This window comes from Lissotriton helveticus, chromosome 3_2 (genome assembly GCF_964261635.1).
Source record: "Lissotriton helveticus chromosome 3_2, aLisHel1.1, whole genome shotgun sequence".
Lineage (NCBI taxonomy): Eukaryota > Metazoa > Chordata > Amphibia > Caudata > Salamandridae > Lissotriton > Lissotriton helveticus.
The window spans coordinates 487,907,483-487,916,583 of NC_136062.1; positions in this window are offsets into that span (position 1 = coordinate 487,907,483).

Below are 9,101 nucleotides of genomic sequence, written 5' to 3' on the forward strand. Positions count from 1 at the left end.
TTACAGTAGGGGTCATATCCATGTCCCCAGTACAAACAAGAACTGCCTGAGTAGGTATCCTGACTAAGTCAGAACCCACCTCAGTTCCCAGGGTTAACCCTACTATAGCCTTGGGGGGTGCACTACCACTACTAACTGTACTAGGGTGTGCAGGTATCTTAGGGACAGTAGTGGTAGGAGTTTGGCCGTTCTTGGTGCACTCACTAAACCAGTGAGTTTTACTTTTACAGTATTGGCACCATGGTTTCTTAGGACCATCATTTTTCTTCTTTTGGAAATTCTGGGACCCACCCTCCTTAGATTGTTGGGGCCCTGTTGAAGACTTCTGGTCATTTTGCTTATTCTCATTATTACCCTTCTGGTCTGCTTTCTTCTGGCCACCACCCTGGTTCTGGTTCTGCTGCTTGACCCTGGTTCTGACCCATCTGTCTGCCTTCTTTCCCAATTCTTGGGGAGAGGTCAGATCTGAGTCAATCAAGTGCTGATGCAACAACTGGTTCTGACAATTATTTAAGATTTGCTCTCTCATAATTAGATTATACAATTCTGTGTAATCAGTAACTTTACTTCCCAGTAACCAGCCTTCCAAAGCCTTAGTGGCACAATCAACAAAGTCAGTCCAATCTTGAGCCTGAGTTTTCTGGGTGTCTCTGAACATCAACCTGTACTGTTCAGTTGTTAAGCCAAACCCATCAATCAGTGCAGTTTTCAAGACTTGGTAATCATTAGCATCCTCATCTCTAACAGTGAGGAGCTTATCTCTGCCTTTACCTTCAAAGGAGAGCCACAATATAGCTACCCACTGACTCTGGGGTACCTGCTGTACTTTGCAGGCTCTCTCCAGAGCAGTTATCCACTTGTGGATATCAAGTCAAGTCAAGTCAAAGATCTTTATTCGGAAAAAATGAATCCATAAAAGTACACAACAAATGCAATGGCATACAGTACAATACAAGAATGAACAACCGAAAAAATATAATCTGTCTGATGTGCAAAAATGCAGAAACATGTTAAAAAGACAAGACAATATATACAGTATTTTTTTAAAAATTCTTAAAAACAGCGACAACTGTCCAAACAAGTATATGTGTACAAATTACAATGTGCAAAAAAGAGATGATATAAAGTGCAATATGCAAATTGTGGGTTCTTGTCAGTCAATATGCAAAGTAGCTCGTGAGCGAACAGCAGCTTTGAGAAAACAGCTCACTCTAAATATTATTTCATCAGTACCTAACATCAGCAAATTCCTCATTGCAATCTTAAAATCTAGGAGAACGTTTTTCCTACAATATGGCATTAAAGAACAAGAACAAGTTTCACAAAGATCTAATGAGGCTCCCCCATAGCTCTCCCACTCTACCCCTACTACTTGATACAGGAACACGATCCATAGCCGATCAGGCCAAGTTACGTCCCCTTCTTTTGTGGGCTCGTATATGGAATGTCCCTGAACTTTCAAGTTATGCGGATGCACTAAGCGAACTCCTCTCAACCCCGGGTTGGTGCAAGATCGGTTGGCTCCTGGGAGTAAAGCGCCTTCTTTGCGAATTAGGCCTGGATGATGCTTGGGCCAATAGATCTTCACCACCCAAACAGTTGTTAAAGAAAATATTCTGGATGTGGGTGGATAATGAGAGAGCGAACCAATCCAATCTGTGTAGATCTGCTGTGGAGTTTTTGGTTACCAAATGCCGCCCTTTAAGAGAACCCTACCTTGATGTGATCTTGAACCCAGCAGACAGGGCGTTGTATTTTAAATTCAGGGTTGGGGTTCTGCCTTTAGGCACAAGGACAGCTAAGTGGAAACCAACTTGGCAAACTATAGAAACTTGCCCTTTTTGTGCGAACAGGGATGAATCCATTCCCCATCTGATGTTCGAATGTCCAGCCTATGCTGCTCCCCGCCGCAGATGGTTGAAACCGCTCTGCTTGAGGCTGGGCACTCGGTCACACTTGGAGGCCCTACAGCTGTTAAGATCAGACCCTCACCCATTGCTTGCTTGTGGCCTGGCAAAATTCTTGGGGTGGGCTTGGAGGATAAGAGCCGCGAGGAGAATGATCCTCCAGTAAGGGTGCCAATTCACACTCTATCGGCCCCGCTGCTTATTGTTGTGTCCCCTTTTCTTTATTTCTTCAAAGTTGATAATTATGTGTTGTATAAATGCTTTTAGATGGATGCTATTTACTAAGTTGTATATTTTATATTGTCCTTTTGAGATCTGTCAGTCCTGGTGGCCAAATTGTATAACTGTTCTCATTTTTACATTGATTTTTTACTGTAATGCTTTTATGAAATGAAATATTTCGAAATAAAGCTATACAACAACAACAATTAAAAAGTGCACAGTAAGCGATTTATAGAAATCACAGAAAAACATGAAATGCATAAGGCTTTGTTTCATAGTCGGGTTACGTGGACAACCTAAAGTTTCCAAATGTTTGTTATAACCCAATGGAAAATTTAACAGATTTACTATGCTCCCGTCCCGGAAACGGAATAACAAACTTCTATTCCACCTACCAAGATTTAAACATAGGTATTTCTGGGGCGGGGCAGAGTACCTAGAATTGAGCTCTAAATGGCCCATATATTTTGCGACCGTACATTTTGGAAAATGTATCCTTTCCCGTTTTTCTCTGTACAAGTTGAACAAAGCCCTTTTAATACACTTCTTGTGAGAACGATCTATAAGGTTAGGGGATGTAAACAAATGACCATGCCCTGCATTTGTTAGACTTTCATTTACTGCTTTCAGCCATGGTATGTAATGTGCCCTATCACATTTTAAGCAGTCTAATATTATATCTTGGGTCAATATGGCTGCCGGGTTCGTCCATATCTTTAACCAAAAAAGGGCATGCCTTGATCTAACAAAGTCCTCAATATAGGGGATGTTTAATTCACTATGACATATGTAATTTGAAGCACAGATAACTCCACCCAACACCTTTCGGCAAAATCTGTTTTCTTCCATCTGGATATGGAGACAATTTGTGTATCCCCATACCTCTGCGCCGTAGGTTCCAGTTGGGATGCATTGTGTTTGATAAATCTTAATTAATGGTGTTATCACATCCGCATGGTTGGGTTGGCTTAGAGAGATTATGGAGTTAATAGCTTTACCCAATTTGTTTCTTGCATGAGAAACATGCGGTTGCCAAGAACTGCTGTTTGAGAACAACAGCCCCAAGTATGGGAAAGTGCATGTGCTTTGTAAAACGTCCTCCCCTGAGGTTATCCTTGTAATTTTATGCTTTTTTTGGGCCACAGGACATAATAAGGGATTTTTTGAAATTTGTACTTAAGCCCAAATCAGCCATAAACCAACGAAACCTGAGATTAAAATACGCAGTGCCTTTGGAGTGCGGCCCATTAGGACCGCATCATCAACGTAGAGTAGGGTGGGTATCGGCATGCCGTTGATATACGGTACATCTTTGGTTAGGGTACTTAATGAGCTGCTCAATTCATTAATGTATAAAATAAAAAGCAGAGGGGCCAGGACGCAACCCTGTCTGACCCCCCTGCCAATTAAAATGTTACTTGATACTTCGCCAGTGGAGTTAATACGCACATGAGCTCTTAGGTTGCTATGAAGATAAGATAAAAAGTGCACCAAATTTTCATCTAAACCATAATTAATTGTGGATATCATCTCCTGTCTTATAGGAGGGCACTATTTTACTCAGGTGTCTATTGTCAAAACTCCTGTCTTTAACCGTAGGGATATTGCTGCCACCAGTGGGTGCTAACCCACTCAACTGTTGCTCTCTAGCAAAGGCAAGTTTCTCTTTGGCAAGGGCAAGTCCTTCCCTTTGAATCCTCAGATTAACTTCCCTCATCTTTGCTTCATGCTCTCTCCTCTGAGGGGAAGTCATCCTCCTCTGAGCAGATGCATGAGAGTGCACAGATCTATTGGAGTCCCTAGAATGAGATCTATCTCTTCTGACCCCTTGGTTAGGCTTGCTAGTGGATGGCACTGGGGCTCCCCCAGTTCCTTCCCTATGTAGGTCTAAGTTTGCTGACTAAAGGTTGGCCATTGTCTGCCTCATCCTCAGACAAGTCTCCCTCTTCCCTACCATTGACATCTTCTGTCTCAGGGAGGTTAGAGTCTGGATCACCCAGATCACCTTCTAAGGGGGGCATGCTCCCATCTGGATTAGAGGGGCCCGCATTAGCAGCCCTTCTGGCATCATATGTCTCTAAGAGACCTAACAGAAAAGGAGTGGTAGGGGTATCACCCTGTTTCAGTTTCCTGGAGGTACACAATTGTCCCATCTCCTGGAAATTGAGTGCTGCATATCTGGAAAGGACCTGTGGAGGGTCACTAACCACTGGGGGAGTCTCTGAAGACTCTCCATGGGTAGACATGCTTCTAGTGTGGTGTAAGTGATGCACCTACCTACACTATGGGTTTTCCTACTGATCCCTTGCTAAGAGTTGTAGTCAGGGTGTGCTAGGCCCTTTCTACTACAACAGCTGGTTCAGTAGAACTCTGAGTATTTCTATGCTTGTTAAATGTACCTATGGTACCTTATGTGATCTTTCAAATGATATTTCAAGATTATATTTGGTAAAAACAACAGCAAGCTCAAATCCCAACCGCTGCACACCAATGTGAGAAGTTGGCCTGATATATGATGCTCACTAGTTCTAGTGATCACCTTGTATCAGTCCAAACAACCCTTATGGTGATTGGTTGTAAGTCAACCTTATAGACCAGCTATCCTAATGGTAGCATGGACAAAGCAGTCTTAGGCTAAACTCTTTTGGCATGTGAAGCCAGCTGTTTTACCACAATATAACCCCTTGAATACCAGATGAAAGGACACCACACAGGTTGTTATGAAAATAAACAATACATTTATTAATAACAAACACCTCTGAACTCTTTATGAGATCAGAGGGCTAAGCACATGACAATCTCTTAGGAAAAATACGATAAGTTGCACAAAATTACAATGGTGCCCTAGGGGCACGACAAACCATATACTAAGTAAATGGTATAAGGAAATCGATAGAAGGAATGGAGCTGTCTATGGACAGTACAGTTCAAGAAAAAGGTGAGTACGGACAATCCTGACTAGTTAGGACTAAAACGACTGCGAATCTGGACACTAGGAGAGTCAATCTAGCCTTGAGCACCGAAATGCTCTTGTTACCTCACCCACGGGCTGCGGGTGCATAGGTGCGAAGTCGTGTCGGGTTTCTGCGTTGAAGTCTATGGAGCCTGGAAGAAAAGATGCTGCAGGCGACCAGGAGGAAGATGTCCGGCGTGATCCAAGGGTGGATCAGGGATGCTGAAGACCTGAAAGCAGAGGGGACACTGTTCAAAGTCACTAGCCAGTGACTGGAGTGGAACCACGAAGGAACCAGATGTCGTAGTCGCGATCAGGTGAAGAGTGGACGCTTGACTCTGTAGCAACGTGGACCAGGAGGTGTCTTCGACGACCAGGATGGAGGCACGAGCTGTCCCACGCAGGCTCTCGCTGTCGGCGGTGTCTGTTCCGGATTCGGAAAAGGCAACCCACGCGGTGAGTGGAAAAGGCGTCTGGTGTGGACTAGGAGAGTCTGGGGTGCCCCTCTTTTGGAAGGGAGCAAGGACCAGTCTGGAGCAACCAGACCAGCAGTGTAGTTTTCAAAGTTCGTCATCTAGGGGGCCACTAGCCAGCCGGCAAGTGACCAGACAATGCGCCGAGCAGCAAACAGGCAGAAGGGCCCCACGCAGATCTCGTGGAAGCTGGAGGGCTGATCTTCGGTGCAGGAGCTGCTCGGGGCTGGGGCTTCTCAATCCCCAAAGCACTTGGTCGAGTTTACCTCGGGAGTCGTACTGGAAGCGAAGTGCAGGTTCTTTCAAGATGGCCAGTCCCACGTGTCTCGTCGCACCCACGGATCTCAGCTGTGCTGCAGATGTGAGTTGAGGTCGGAGAGGTCTGGGAATCCGGGTCTTGTCGGGCTCTGAAGTCTGGATCCTCGAGGGAAGACGACAAAGTGAAGCCGCTGGACGCTTGATGGTGCCTGCAGTTGCAGGGTGGACACTCCTTGCCCACAAGGGAGATTTCTTCAGTCTTCTGTTGTAGAAAGCTGAAGTCCAGAGTTTCTTCTTGTAGAGTTTCAGTTCAGGATTAATCTAATCTGGAATGGGACCAGCTCCTACCTTTATTCTCCTAAAGGGGGGCTGCACTACGACTAGGTCCCTCCCATGGGTGGGACCAGGAAGTGGGGTGGTTACACCCCCTATCCTTTGTCCGGCTTCGCGCCAGAACTGGGGCAGGGGTGCCTCAGCAACTGGTTTGAACCGGTGTATGCACAGGGCACCTTGTGTGCCCCAGGCATGTCTCATTCCTTTCAGGCCGGTCCTTAGCCAATACACAAAATCCTGTCTGGGGTGGTGCTAGCACCTTCCAAGGCAGGAAACCCTTTGTCCAAGCCTCCCTCGCTGGAAGGACTCCCAGCAGCAGGAGGTCAGACTTGTGTCTGTGGTGGCAGCATCCATTTTGTGATGCCAAGGCTCGAGTTAACTTTAACCGGGGTTCACAGTTACATACATGTCGTGTCCCTCTAGAAGGGTGGAATGCTACCCCGTCGCCAGAATTGGCAAGGGGGTAGTATTCCAATTCGTATGACACCTTACTCGACATGTTTTGATAATGTTATACCAGAGTTAGCATTCAACCGCGAGGATTATAATGCACTTAAGAGTATATGGTATAGCGTTATCATGGAACAGCTATTAGGACTTGGTTCCGCAAGCTGCAGACGGGCACAGCTCATGCCAGAGCCCCATCTCACATGATTCCAAGCACTCTGCCTTTAGGATTGATAAGGCCTGCCATAGGAGTGACTGATAGGAATATATGTGTCCATTTTGGGGTTAGATATAGGTAACTATATCTAGAGCAAAGGGTGATTACACCGCCTTGCCCCAGCTGTCTTAGCAGCCAGTTGTGTCAGTTTTAGATGGCCAGCCAGGTGTGGCATAATACATGCTTCAGCCCCTGGTGGGCCCTGGGAACACCTATGCCCTGGGTACCTAAGGTACACTGTACAGGGACTGATAAGGTGGCCCAGTACCAATTGGTAAATGCACCTAAAGTACATGGGTGTCAATTTAGAGAGAGAACAGCTAGGCTGTGGGTCTGATTAGCAGGCCCACAGCCAGGGAAAGTCGTAAACCAGTGAAGCAAAAAGCAAAAATCTGGGGTGACCATAGGATTGCAGACCCCACTCTCCTACAAGAAGGAGCATTTTTTATAGCCTCAACTAATTTAGGTTTAGTTGCTACACCAGCGGCACACAAAACATGACCAAGGTATGTAACAGATTTGACAGCAAATCTACATTTAGAATGTTCTACAGTTAAACCTTTCTCTGATTCAAAACACCTAGGACTTCATTTAAAACAAAATCATGCTCATTGCTATCTTTCCCAAAAATGAGGATATCGTCCTTGGTAAAATCTCACCTTTGGGTGCTTGCCAAACAATTGGTGCATAATACGCTGAAAAATGGCAGCGGCAGACGCTAAACCGAAGGGCATCCTTTTAAATTGAAAACACACCATAGGGGTAATGAAAGCAGTGAGGTATTTGCTCTCATCATCCAATGAAATCTGATGATAAGCCGATGACAAATCAATCGTAGAAAAGAAATTAGCATCTTTAACCAGGATCAACATTTTGGAAATTTTGGGTAAAGGAAACTTATCAATAACAATGTTCTCATTTAAATGACGTAGGTCTATGCACAAACAAATCTTGCCATTAGACCGTCTTGCTACGACTACTGGTGAAATCCACTCAGAGGACTCAATAGGTTCTATTATGTTTTCTTTGACCAGTTTGTCTAACTCATTTTCAACTTCCTTACGTAATACAATGGGAATGTTTCTTACCTTGTGGATTGGCATTTTTTTTTTACACAATGCGGTGTATAAAATCCTTAAAATTGCCAATTTTACCACTGAATACCTTTCCAAATTTAGATAGCATGGAGTCCCCAATACTACTCCCATCCTCAATCACCATAACAGGGTCGGGACTATTAAGGTTCAAAATAATGTCAAGATGACCTTGATCCTTCCCTCCAAGAACTGAAGGTCCTTTTTAGCGACATACAGTTTTCCTAAGGATTCTCTGCCTTTGAACCTAAAATTCAAAACCCTAAATCCTATCAAATCTTTGTTCTCCCTTAAATAACTTTCTGGAGAAATGTCAGGAGCGTAAAGTGTGTTACCCAAAAAATTCCAAAACAATGAATTCCACACGTCCTTACTAATAAAAGTATACGGTGAACCCGAATCTGCATATATGTCAATGGATATTCCCCCTATTGACATATTACAGATAGGTTTCTTTATCAAACTTTTGTTTGTAGGATCTCTAATGTTGAATAAGAACTGTCTCTCCTCTTGCAAATTATCTTCATCTTCTAAAGAACAATGTAACATTTTCTTAACAACAAATTCATCCTCACTTGAACTAGAATCATAAATAACTTTAACTTTCTTATTCTTCTTTCTAATACAAGCTTTGGTAAAATGTCCTACCAGACCGCAAATCGAACATTTTTTCTTAATTGCGGGGCACATTTTATTATTTGCTAAATGTGAATCGCTACCGCAACTGAAACATTTCAGAACAGAGTCTTTTTTAACTATAGCAGGTTTGTTTTTAAACTGCGATTTGAACCCCGGATAGAAGAGCCCAGCTCTGCTCCAGGGGCCCCCGGATAGATGAGCCCAGCTCAGGGGCCCCCGGATAGAAAAGTCCAGCTCAGCCCCAGGGCCCCTGGATAGAAGAGCCCAGCTCAGCCCCAGGCCCCCCCCCCCCCGGATAGAAGAGCCCCGCTCAGCCCCAGGATAGAACAGCCCAGCTCAGCCCCAGGGGCCCCCGGATAGAAGAGCCCAGCTTAGCCCCAGGGGACCCCGGATAGAAGAGCCCAGCTCAGCCCCAGGGCCCCTGGATAGAAGAGCCCAGCTCAGCACCAGGGGCCCCTGGATAGAAGAGCCCAGCTCAGCCCCAGGGGCCCCCAAATAGAAGAGCCCAGCTCAGCCCCAGGGGCCCTCGGATAGAAGAGCCCAGCTCAGCCCCAGGGC